The sequence below is a fragment of the Meles meles genome, chromosome 7, assembly GCF_922984935.1.
Source record: "Meles meles chromosome 7, mMelMel3.1 paternal haplotype, whole genome shotgun sequence".
Lineage (NCBI taxonomy): Eukaryota > Metazoa > Chordata > Mammalia > Carnivora > Mustelidae > Meles > Meles meles.
Genome location: NC_060072.1, coordinates 88,810,247 through 88,820,916, shown reverse-complemented (window position 1 = coordinate 88,820,916; position 10,670 = coordinate 88,810,247). Strand labels below are relative to the sequence as shown.

Sequence of the window (10,670 nt, the reverse complement as noted above, 5' to 3'; positions counted from 1 at the left end):
CCCCATCCCCAGAGTTTCGTATTATTCAGATCTGGGTTGGGGCCCAACCATCTACGGTTCTAGCAAAGTATCAGACGGTAATGATGCCGCTGCTGGTCCGGGAACCACATCTAGAGCCATACTCCAGCTTTGTGCTCAGCCGTCCCCCATGCATATTCTGGCTAACAACCGTAGTGTTTGCTGGGCCCGGGGGTATACTCGAGACCAGGCGGACGAAGCCCTTCTTTGGGACCGCGGCACGCAGGTGCCACTTGCTCTCGTCGTGGGATGGGCGGGGAGGAGTCATTTGCCCAAGACCACCCCGCCAGTGAGAAGCAAACCTGGGACGGAGCCCCGGGGCTTCTCACCCGCCGGCCGCCTTCCTCCCCTCCAGCGCCGCTGCCCCGCGGCTCGGAGCGCTCTGAGCCCACGCGCGGCCCGCCGCGGTTCCCTGCACACGCTGCTCCGCGCCGCCCGCGGCTCGGCTTAAAAGCTCTCGTCTTTGGGGTGACGACGTCGCTCCAATCTCCTTCGGCGCGGAGAGCCTGGTCGCCCAGACTGCACCTCGGGTGGGCTGAGATCTGGAGAAGCTGGAGAAGCCCCGCTCATAGCTGCGGTGGGGCGGGGGATGCCTGAGGCGAGGGGCGCCCTCCGCCCGGCCGCCAGCCTCCGGGCGGCCCTAGGCGTAGCCCGGCGTTCCGCCGCCCGCGGCAACGCTCGGGGGCGCGCCGGGTGGCAGGAGGCACCTCGCCGGGGAGGGGCACGAAGGGCGCGCCCCAGTGGCCGCGCAGGGCCCGCCCCGGCCCCGCCCTCGCCCTCGCCTTCCAGGACGTCCCGTCGGGAAACCCGCAAGCCGCGCGGCCGAGCTGCTGCGGCTCTGTCTTGGCGCGACAGGTAAGTGGCCGAAGCAGCCGGCGACCCTCGCAGGCCCCCCGCGACCGATCTCCCCCCGCCCCGGGCCTGGAACGCAGAGCTCTCTCGCTTCTCGGGACTTCCCCCCACTCGAGCTCGCGTCTGCCAGGTCCTTGCTCCTCACACCTCACTCCTCCGCCGACCTTCTCCTCTTCCACTTCCTCCTCACCACCCCCCGCAGTGAAATGACGGGGTTGGGCCAGACTGCTCCTAATCTGTCGTGGTGGCCTCTAGCTAGCTCCTCCCTCGGTAGGACCCCCGCCCCCTCCATCTTTGAAGATGAACGAAGGACTCAGACCTCTGGGACTTGGAGGGGTGGGTCGGAGAGGGACAAGCCGAAGCCATCCCTCCAGGGTTCTACAGCCTTTTGCCATTACCCGCCCGTGCTCCCACATCCCTTCTGTTCCCTGTCTTCCCAGATTGGGCCACCCCATGTGCTCCGTACAGGAAATCTTTCAGAGAGATATCCTCCTGCCAGTGCCACGTTGCTCCTGAATAGAGGTGGGGTCTCAGATGACATCTCTGGTGTCGTGGGCCTTTTGGGAGTGGGAGCTGTGTGGCATTGTGGGAAGGGAGTCTCATGGGTGTTCATGACTGTGACTGTCACCAACTTCCCGATTTCCCCGTCACTTGTTCTGACAAGCCCCAGGCTAACTGAAAGGAGAAACCGTTTGTTACTTGCCCCCAGAGCAAGTCATCCCAGACTCTGACTTCTGCAGAGGGTAGGACAGGGCTCTCCTGTGTGTATGGTTGAAAGGGGGCTCAGTTTGTCAGCAAAGCTTGAAACGGACCCCCTCTATTGGCTGACACCCATTGCAACAGCCCCAGTAAGGGTTTTAATACTGTCCCTCCAGACCCCACAAATGCAGTTTACAGGCACTGCATGAGGTTAGCAACTCTAGACCACTAAAGAGATGTGTAGGCTTCTGCTCATTTTACCAAAGATGTGTATGCACTGCACAGGCGCTTTTCACCTCTCCAACACATGAGCCCCATCCCTACCCATCAGAGGAAGGGTAAAAAGGAGAGACAGACAAATTCACGGACAAGGTAAGGTGAGGGGTTTGAAATATACTTTGGTTCCTATTATTCTGCAGAAGCCAGTATCACGGCACGCAGAAAACTAGTTTCAGGGGCATTGGGACGGAAAGGGCAGGACTGTCAAAGAAAAGAGGAAGTCCGGAGCCAATAAAACCATGAAGGAACCCCCGGCAGCCCGAAATGGCCTCGTCCTTGGTAATCACTGCCCGCAGTTGGCAGGACAGCTCATACACACCCAGAGCAGCATGGAATAACTCACGCCTGGAAAGGGGAGGTGCTGATGCATGTTGGATTCCTTCTGAGATCAGAAACATCTTAGCCCAAGTTCAGGTGTCCGGTTCAGGACCTACGACCATAGGCTTAGTTCCGGTAGCCATTGCCTAGAATGGAAGTCAGGAGTAGGAGGGGTAACTAACTAACCCTAGGAACTTGGGAGGCAGTTGGGTATCGTGAATCCAGGCAGCTGACTTAGCTCTGTCTCTAATTTAGCTGTCTAACCTTGGCCAAATCACATAAACATTCCCTGGGTGGGGAGCAGATGAGAAGGTGTCCATGAAAATGCTTTGGCAAAGCTCCAAGCAACAGCCAAGTAAGAGGCAGCGTGGTGTCATGGTTAAGACAGTGGGCTTTGGACAGACCTGGGACTGAGTGCAAATTCAACCTTAGCTACTTCCTTGCTATGTGACCTTGATCAAGTTGCTTAACTTCCCTGTGCTTCGGTTTCCTTACCTGTAGAATGGAAAAGATAATGGTCACTTGACTTGCCACGGTGAGCAGTGATATCAAACGTGGTGGTGGTATTGCCCCAAGCCTCCTCCGGCTCACACAGACCTCCCCAGCTCTGGAAGTGAAGCTGAGGGTCAGAGACCGTGTCTGTGTACCGGAGGGAGCCAGCAAGGGGCCATGCCAAAGACTTGCGGGTGAACTTGGTCCTTCACACGGCATTCTGTCCCACTCTGGGAAAGCCCAAAATGTCCGCTCTCATTCAATGAGAATGAGAGTGAGGGTTTGAATAAATGAGAGGTCAAGTGCAGGGCAGTGCCTGTCTCTGTGTTGAGCTCAATGCTGTAATTGTGCTGTGTAAAAAGGCTCACACAGTGAACAAGGTTGGGTTCAGCCTGGGGAGAAAGAGGACGGTTAGAAGACTCTTTTGTGGCACCTGAGAGCCCCATGGGGCCAGGTTATTCTCCTGTATTCTGTGCAACCTGGTCCTGAGCCCTAGGTAGGTTTGAAGGAAGGAAGAAACCCAATCCTCATCCTCAGCTCTACCTCTAACAGAGAACAAAGGACAGACGGACCAAGGCAGTGGAATAGCAGGCACGAATTCTTCAGGGCTGTAGGATGCTGTGGGGCTGAGAAGGCTAGGTGGGTTGGTCGGGAAAAGCATTCTGGAGGCCAAAGACGGAGGATGAGGAAATTTAAAGACAGGGAAGGAGAAGGCTAACAGGATCTAGGTAATTTGAGTCTAGACCTGTTGGTTCTCCCTCTCTCACAAAATTTAGTGGGGAAGTCCCACACAGGGGGGAAGTGTGGGCGGTGAAACTTAGTAACAAATATACCGGGGGATCCTGAGGACAGGACCGATGCACCTTAGTCTAAGAAGGCTTCTTGGAGAAGGGGAGGATTCTGAGGAAGATTTGAAAGAGAAAAGAACACTGCTTGTTTAGCGAGAATATAAGGGAAAGGTGGTAAGGAGGAAAAGGTAAGGCAGGGAGGGTGAGTGACAACCGGAAGTCCGTTGCTTAGGACGGGGATCTGCTGCGGATCAAATACAGACCCGCTCAGATTGTGGAAGAGAGAGGGGCAGGAGGCAGAGGAGGCCGGCAGGCAGCTTCTGCTGAGCCTCCAGATGTGGGGAGATAAGGATGCGGTCTGGGATGACGGTTTTGAGAGAGAGGAAGAGGAGGATCCAGGAGGCAGGGAATGAATCAGCAGGACCTGGGAGTAGGCGTGGAGTGAACCTGACCTTGAGAAGGCACTGAAAACTACCGAGGTGCCTGGGAGTGGGGCAGGGGCAGGGGCTGTTTCAAGGATTTCCGGGCTGGGGGCGGGGGCGCGGGAGCGGGGGAATTGGGAAGACCCACCAACCTAGGGGGCAGGCTTGAGACCCTAAGCTCCGGGGGCTTGGCAAGTTGAGCGTGGGTGGTCCTGAGTAACTGTCCTACCGCGGGGAGCAAACTGTGGGATGAGGAGAGAAGGAAAACCACCGTTCTGCCCTACCCCCTCACCACCCCCTCCTCAAATCTGGGGCCCTGCCTTCAGGAATACCGTTGGGGCCTCCCCTCCCCCACTTCCCCTCTCCCCCTCCCCCACTTGGGCACTGAGGAGCCAGCAGTCTCTGAGCCTTCCTTTGGAGAACAGTTGCACATCCCTGCCGCACCCGACCCAAGGGGTCTGGCGGTCCTCCAGTGAAGAACCCGTGAGCTGCTGAACTTTGTTTGGTCCCGTATTATTTTGATTTTCAGTGGTCTTTGCGGACTTGGAATAAATGAGCAAACCTTTATCGAGCACTGACTACATGCCAAGCACTGTTCTAGGTGTGCCTTGTGAGCAAATTTGGGCTGCGTTTTTCAATGGAATATCCGTGTTTGGGTAACTTTGGCTTAAAATGTTATGCAAACATAAAATGAACCTAGATACCAAGGTCGGGAGGTGGGGTGGTGGAGAACTGGAGAGACTAGCTACAGAAATAACTTTCAGTACATCTTTCTGGGGAAATAGGCCACAGTCCTGCTGCCTGAATCTTGAGGAAAAGTTGAAATGTCTTGAAGGTGTAATTAAGGGGAAAGTGAAAACCTCCCAGCATTCTGTAATCAAAAGGGTGAGAGGGTGGGAGGAGGGGTTTGCAGGAGAGAACTCGCTAAGCTTGAGAACAGAGGAACTGAAATGAGTGTTGTGTTTGATGGAGAAGTGCTGGTGACAGAAAGAATCCTCTGGCCCCAAAGGGCCTCTAGGTGCCTCCCCTCCTTCCCCAGACTGGTCGCTTGAAATTGACCTGCCCCCTCCCCAGCATGATGTCTAGCTCCACACACCTGCGCCCTCCCTGAGATCGGTCTGACAGTCATCACTTTTTCGAAGAACCTGTAATTGAGCTGTAGTCTGAGTAACTTGAGCAAACATCCCCGTGGTGTCGGCTGCTTACTTCCTGGCTGCCACGTCTCCCGGAGGTGAGCGGCTTAGCAGATAAACAGAAACTTTGTTACAAAAAGGCCACCTGGCCGGCAAGGGCGTGTTCTGGGGTGGCTGACTCGGGTTGTCACAGAAGCTGAAACTTTGCCTGGGACTTACAATTTTGTCATTGTTAAAGCATTTGTCGTCCTATGTAGGCTCTGGGGAAGGGCAGGCGCCAGGGAGGGGTGGGGCCCGGCCGGTGTAAGAGTGGCGTGGTGGGTGGTGGGGAGACTGGGGAAAATAGCCTGGCCCCAGGCTCACAGGAGCCTAACCCAGTCCCCACCCACACAGGTGACCTCCAAGAGGGAGGTAAGAATATGAGAACACAGCAGTGGCCTGGGAATTGGGAGACTGGCATCTGCTTCTGGGAGCCATAAGCTGTGTGATACTAGGGAAGTCACCTAACCCCTCTGGCCTGTCCTGTAAGAGGAGGGCGCTGGACTCACGGACAAACCCAGTCAAAGGGGCCCGCCGAGGGTGTGACAACAGAGTGTCACGGAACTCAAATGCTTGCTGCTCTAAGTGCGTTCAAAATATCGTCTAGTGAAGCCGGCGTTTACCCCTGTAGCTTGGAACAGGTCACTTGAACCGCTTGGGCTTCATCTCCTTGAACAAGCATTTATGGAATATCTACGCCCTGAAAAACCTGGGCTAGACTTTGCAAGTGACAAAATGGGTAAAACACCCTGCCTCTCTGGCCAGGCGCTCACAAAGGGGTGAGAGAGAACAGACTCCTTTGAACCCGAGGCGGGCAGTGACGAGCCCAGTGTGGAAGCACAGACAGGAGGGACAGGAGGGTGGAGAGAGGAATTCTGGGAGATCTGAAGGGGCTTCTTGGAGGAGGCTATGATGTAAAAAGGAGGGACAGCACTGGATCACTGGCTTTCAAACTTCTGTGACTGGGCCGAAATAAGAAAGACCTTTTACAGCAAGACGTGGTGCCCACTCACCTACACAGGTATCCCAAAAGTCTTAGAGTGCTTTTACCTTGACTCACATCAGAGGTATGAATTCTACAATCAGACAGAAAAGCATCATTTGAAAATGTAGGAATTTAAATTTTGTTCACTTTTATTGAGTTTTATGAATTTTATTTTACTTTATTTTTAAAGATTTTTATTCATTTATTTGACAGAGAGAGACACAGCGAGAGAGGGAACATAAGCAGGGGGAGTGAGAGAGGGAGATGCAGGCTTCCCGCCGAGCAGGGAGCCCCATGCGCGGCTCCATCCCAGGACCCTGGGATCATGACCTAAGCTGAAGGCAGATGGATAATGACTGAGCCACCCAGGCGCCCCAGTTTTATGAATTTTAAACAACAAAATTTTCCTTTTCATTTTGTATCAGGACATGTTTATCATCTCTAATGGGCAGAGACAAGCATAAAATAAAAATTTGTTCGTCAGAATTCAGTGATAGAAAGTAAGCTTGTGTTCTGGCTAGTGAGGCCAGAGAGGCAGGTCCCATCTGTTCAATCTAAGAAAGCTTCCTGGAGGAAGAGGATTTCTGGCGTCATCTCGGTACTGAAACAAGATGGTTCATGTGTGGCAATCCCAAGCATGGCTGGAGGAAAAAGCATTGGGAATGAATGAAAGCTCAGCAGTAGCCGGAGGGGAATGAGTGGGTGACGGCTATTTGCCAGTGGTCCTGGAGGCCAGGTGTGGAAGCTCAAATGTGAGGAAGCTACAAGACACTGGGGGGAGAATCCTGTGAACTTGACCAAGTACTACATACAACAGGGACTACTCCTTGACCAGGCTGGTGGAGGGCTGACTCCCCACTCTTGCTAACCACACTTCTGGGAATCTCCCATGCAGAGGCCAGAAATCCTGAATCCCAAAGTCTTCTACCTTCCATCCGATTATGTGTGCCTTCTGCTGGGCTCTTTCCTATTGCCCACATGCTGAGCAAACAGAGACCTCATTCCTTACTGCCACAGCTAATCACAGGTGTCTCATTTCATTTCAGGATGTGGTTAGTACCTTGAGGAACTGTAGTCTCCAGAGAGCAAGGCTTCGACAGGCAGGCTGGATTGAGAGAGCAGAAGTCTGGGAAGGATTCAATTTAATCCTAGGTCTCTTTGTCCAGGGGAAATAAAAGGGGCAGAGGTGAACCCTGCTGCAAAGGACCACGAGGCAATGCCCGGACAAGGGAATTGGAGTGATCTGGGTGATTCTAAGTGAATCAGTCAGGGAGGACTTCTTGGAGGAGGTGAGTCGCAAACACTTGGCAGCAGCTGGTAACTAAGCTCTTACCAGGTCTTTGTTTCTGACTGTGCTGACTTTCTTGCTGGAGTGGGGAGGTAGACAGAAAGTATCAGGGAAGGTGCAGCCTGTGGGATGGTTCAACACTGTCATGGCAAACACCCCCCACTTTTCAGGCTCTGTTATTTGTGCTTGGCTGGGGCAGTTCCAGAATTGAGGGGGTGTCTAGCTCAACCCCTTGTGCTGGCCCAGCATAGCTCAACCTCTAGGGCAAAAATCTGCCTCTCCACTGTATCCTCATTCCCTCCTTCAAGGCTTCTTCCAACCCAAAGAGATCTACATCTTTCAACTTAGCACTTCCCATCTGTGCTATTATTAAGTTTTAATTTTATTAATTCTTGAAGAAGTAATGTCATCAGGGTTCAAAGTGCAAGAGGGTGTTCAGTGAGAGCTCTTTTTCCTGCTCCCATCTTCTCCTTGGACAGGTGCACCTGGACCCAGCGCTAGAAGGTCTTACTCTCCAACTAGATTTTAAAATCTCTTGGGAAAAGGAATTCTCTCTATTGCTCCATGTCCCTCTGTGTCCCAGCTGTTCTCCCACTCCATCACCCAAGGGACTTTTCCTAGCACCATATCCTCCCTCCTGATCCACGCCGCTACTATCTTGGGTCAGGCACACACACCGCCCCCCAACCCCTCTCCATTAGCCATCCAGCTGCCAGTCCGATCCATCTCCTAGACACCCTCCACCAGCTGGCCTACTGTTTTCCTGTAATGCTGGGCTCTGGCTAAGCTTTTGTTGCTCCCATACCTCAGGTCAAGGCAAACTCCTTGGCATGATAACCCAGTTGCAGCCACCTCTCCAGGCCCGTCCTCAGCGACTCCTGTCTTCATGCTCCCACCATACCAAACCACTGGCAGTTCTCTGCTTGGCCATGCTATCTCCTGCCTCTAGACCTTAGTCTGTGCCATTCCCTCTGCCTGAAATGCACTCACCTTGCCTGGCCAGCACCTTCCTGTGGGTGAGAGCTCAGGCCAAGCTCCTCCCACTGAGGGACTTCTTCACTGCCAACACTCTTCTGCACTTGCTGAGTTTCCTGTGTCCTCTCTTCCTGGGCATCAAGGGTGCCTGTCTCCCTAGGCAATTTCCATTTAAAATCTGACTTCCCCGGGACACCTGGGTGGCTCAGTCATCAGGCGACTGCCTTTGGCTCAGGTCATGATCCCAGGGTCCTGGGATTCAGCCCCACACTGGGATCCCTGCTCTGCAGGAAGCCTGCTTCTCCCTCTCCCACTCCCCCTGCTTGTGTTCCCTCTCTCGCTGTCTCTCTCTCTGTCAAATGGATAAAGAAAATCTTAAATAAATAAATAAAATCTGACTTCTCAGGTCAATTATACTTCAATTGAAAAAAAATCTGACTTTTCCAATTGAGTCTATGGTCCTTGAAGGCTGGACTTGCTCATCTCTGTCTCCCCCGTTGTGATGAGGAAAACAAGGTTTGAGAAAGACAACTTTGTTCTTCGGAGCTGCTACCTTGGCATTTTATCGAGTATGATTACCCTCCTCACATCTAGAGTCTGGACGTTTCGATAAGGACTTGAGTTTAGAACACCTGCCAGAAGTTCTCACTTCGCTTTTAGTGGAGCACCTTTTTAAAATAATCACTTAGGAGTTAAGCCCAAGCAAAGTTACTGACCTCTGTCCCAATCACCTTTGAGTATAGGTGCTCTCTGTGTCTCCCACTTGCAGGTGGCCCCAAACTGAGGACGGCCTTTCCCCCAGCTCATTGCGCCTCCTCCCTTCTGGGATCGGTAAGTCCAATCAGTCTTGGACCTCTGCTTCTCCTTTGTGTGGGTGTGTTGAAACTGGGCCTTCAAGTCAGAATGACCCCATGGGTTTCACTTCCCCAAAGTGGGACCTCAGATGCTGGGGGAGTGACCTGCCAATCCCGTGGGGGCGGCTTGTGCCTCCTTGCTCGGCAGGTCGTAACCTGAATATTCTTTTTTTTTTTTTAAAGATTTTATTTATTTATTTGACAGACAGAGATCACAAGTAGGCAGAGAGGCAGGCAGAGAGAGGAAGGGAAGCAGGCTCCCTGCTGAGCAGAGAGCCCGATGTGGGGCTCGATCCCAGGACCCTGGGATCATGACCTGAGCCGAAGGCAGCGGCTTAATCCACTGAGCCACCCAGGCGCCCCGTGACCTGAATATTCTTAATTCTGTATATAAGCTCCCACTTAACACACCTGTCTGGCAGAGTACCTGGCACGTAACAGGTGTTCCCAGTGCTGGCAGAACAAACACATTTCCTCTCCCGACTCCTGATCCAAAGTAGTTGCTCAGAGAGATTTTATTTTATTTGACTTTTGATGATGCTGCTGAATCCACTGCTATAAAAGAAAACCCTATGTCTAGCCCTGCTCCCTCTTTAGATCACGATGGACCCATCTCCCCCAGATCCAAGTGACTCCATACACCAGGCTTCTCTCCGCAGGCAGGAAGGAGCTTGTGTGTTTAAATGACAGCATTAAGTAGCTCAACCAGCATTACTTTTAAACAAGACATGCCACCAGTAATGAATGTGGCTTTGGCCAAGGACCAGGTACTCAAGGGTAATTGCTGGGAAGCTGAGCAGGGATTTATTAATTATAATAATAGGAATAATTGATAGCATTTATCGAGGGCTTATTATGTGCCCAGCATGCTGCTGAGTATTTTGCAGACATCATCTCTGATTTCACCTCACTGTAACCCTGTGCATTAAGTATTCGTTACCCCCACTTTCTAGAGGAGGAAATGGAGCCTTAGAAAGATGACCTACTCTGTCCCAGGGACACACAGATGCTAACAATGGAAACTAACACTTTTTGAGAACTTACTATGTACACAGACTGCTAAAGTTTTTCCATGAATTATTTCATTGAGCTTTAATCCTTACAACAACCCTAAGAGTAGAAGCTATTGTTACTAGAATGGACAAAACTGGGATTTGTACCCAGGTCTCTTGCCACCAACATCTAGTGTTTAACCAATAAGCTTTATGCTTCCGGGGGCGCCTGGGTGGCTCAGTTCGTTTAGTGTCTGCCTTCAGCTCAGGTCGTGATCCCAGGGTCCTGGGATCTAGTCCTGAAATGGGCTCTCTGCTCAACGGGGAGCCTGCTTCTCCCCCTGCCTTTGCCTCTCCCCCTTGACTCCCACAGGTAAGTGCACACACACTGTCTCTCACATAAATAAATAAAAGCTTTAACCAAAAAAAAAAAAAAAAAAGCACCTTATGCTCCCAGAGTTCTCCACAGAAAGTTTTTTTTTTTGTTTTTTTTTTAAAGATTTTATTTATTCATTTGACAGAGATCACAAGTAGGC

The 10,670-nt window shown here is 52.2% G+C and overlaps 1 protein-coding gene across 9 annotated transcripts in view; it reads left to right on the top strand.

The window, feature by feature from the left end:
• The first annotated feature begins 788 nt into the window (after nt 1–788).
• The window catches only part of GALNT6 (polypeptide N-acetylgalactosaminyltransferase 6), a 34,823-nt gene continuing 24,941 nt past the window's right edge, over nt 789–10,670 (top strand). For 2 of the 9 annotated variants that reach the window (XM_046012374.1, XM_046012365.1), the window contains exons 1-3: nt 1,311–1,392; nt 7,192–7,314; nt 9,058–9,119. The gene's annotated coding sequence lies outside the window, so the exon portion shown is untranslated. Of the gene's footprint in view, nt 874–1,310; nt 1,393–1,923; nt 1,942–3,510; nt 3,635–3,787; nt 3,926–5,079; nt 5,100–7,191; nt 7,315–9,057; nt 9,120–10,670 lie in introns of those variants that run through there. The other 7 variants (XM_046012367.1, XM_046012371.1, XM_046012368.1 and 4 more) reach the window with 7 other exon arrangements.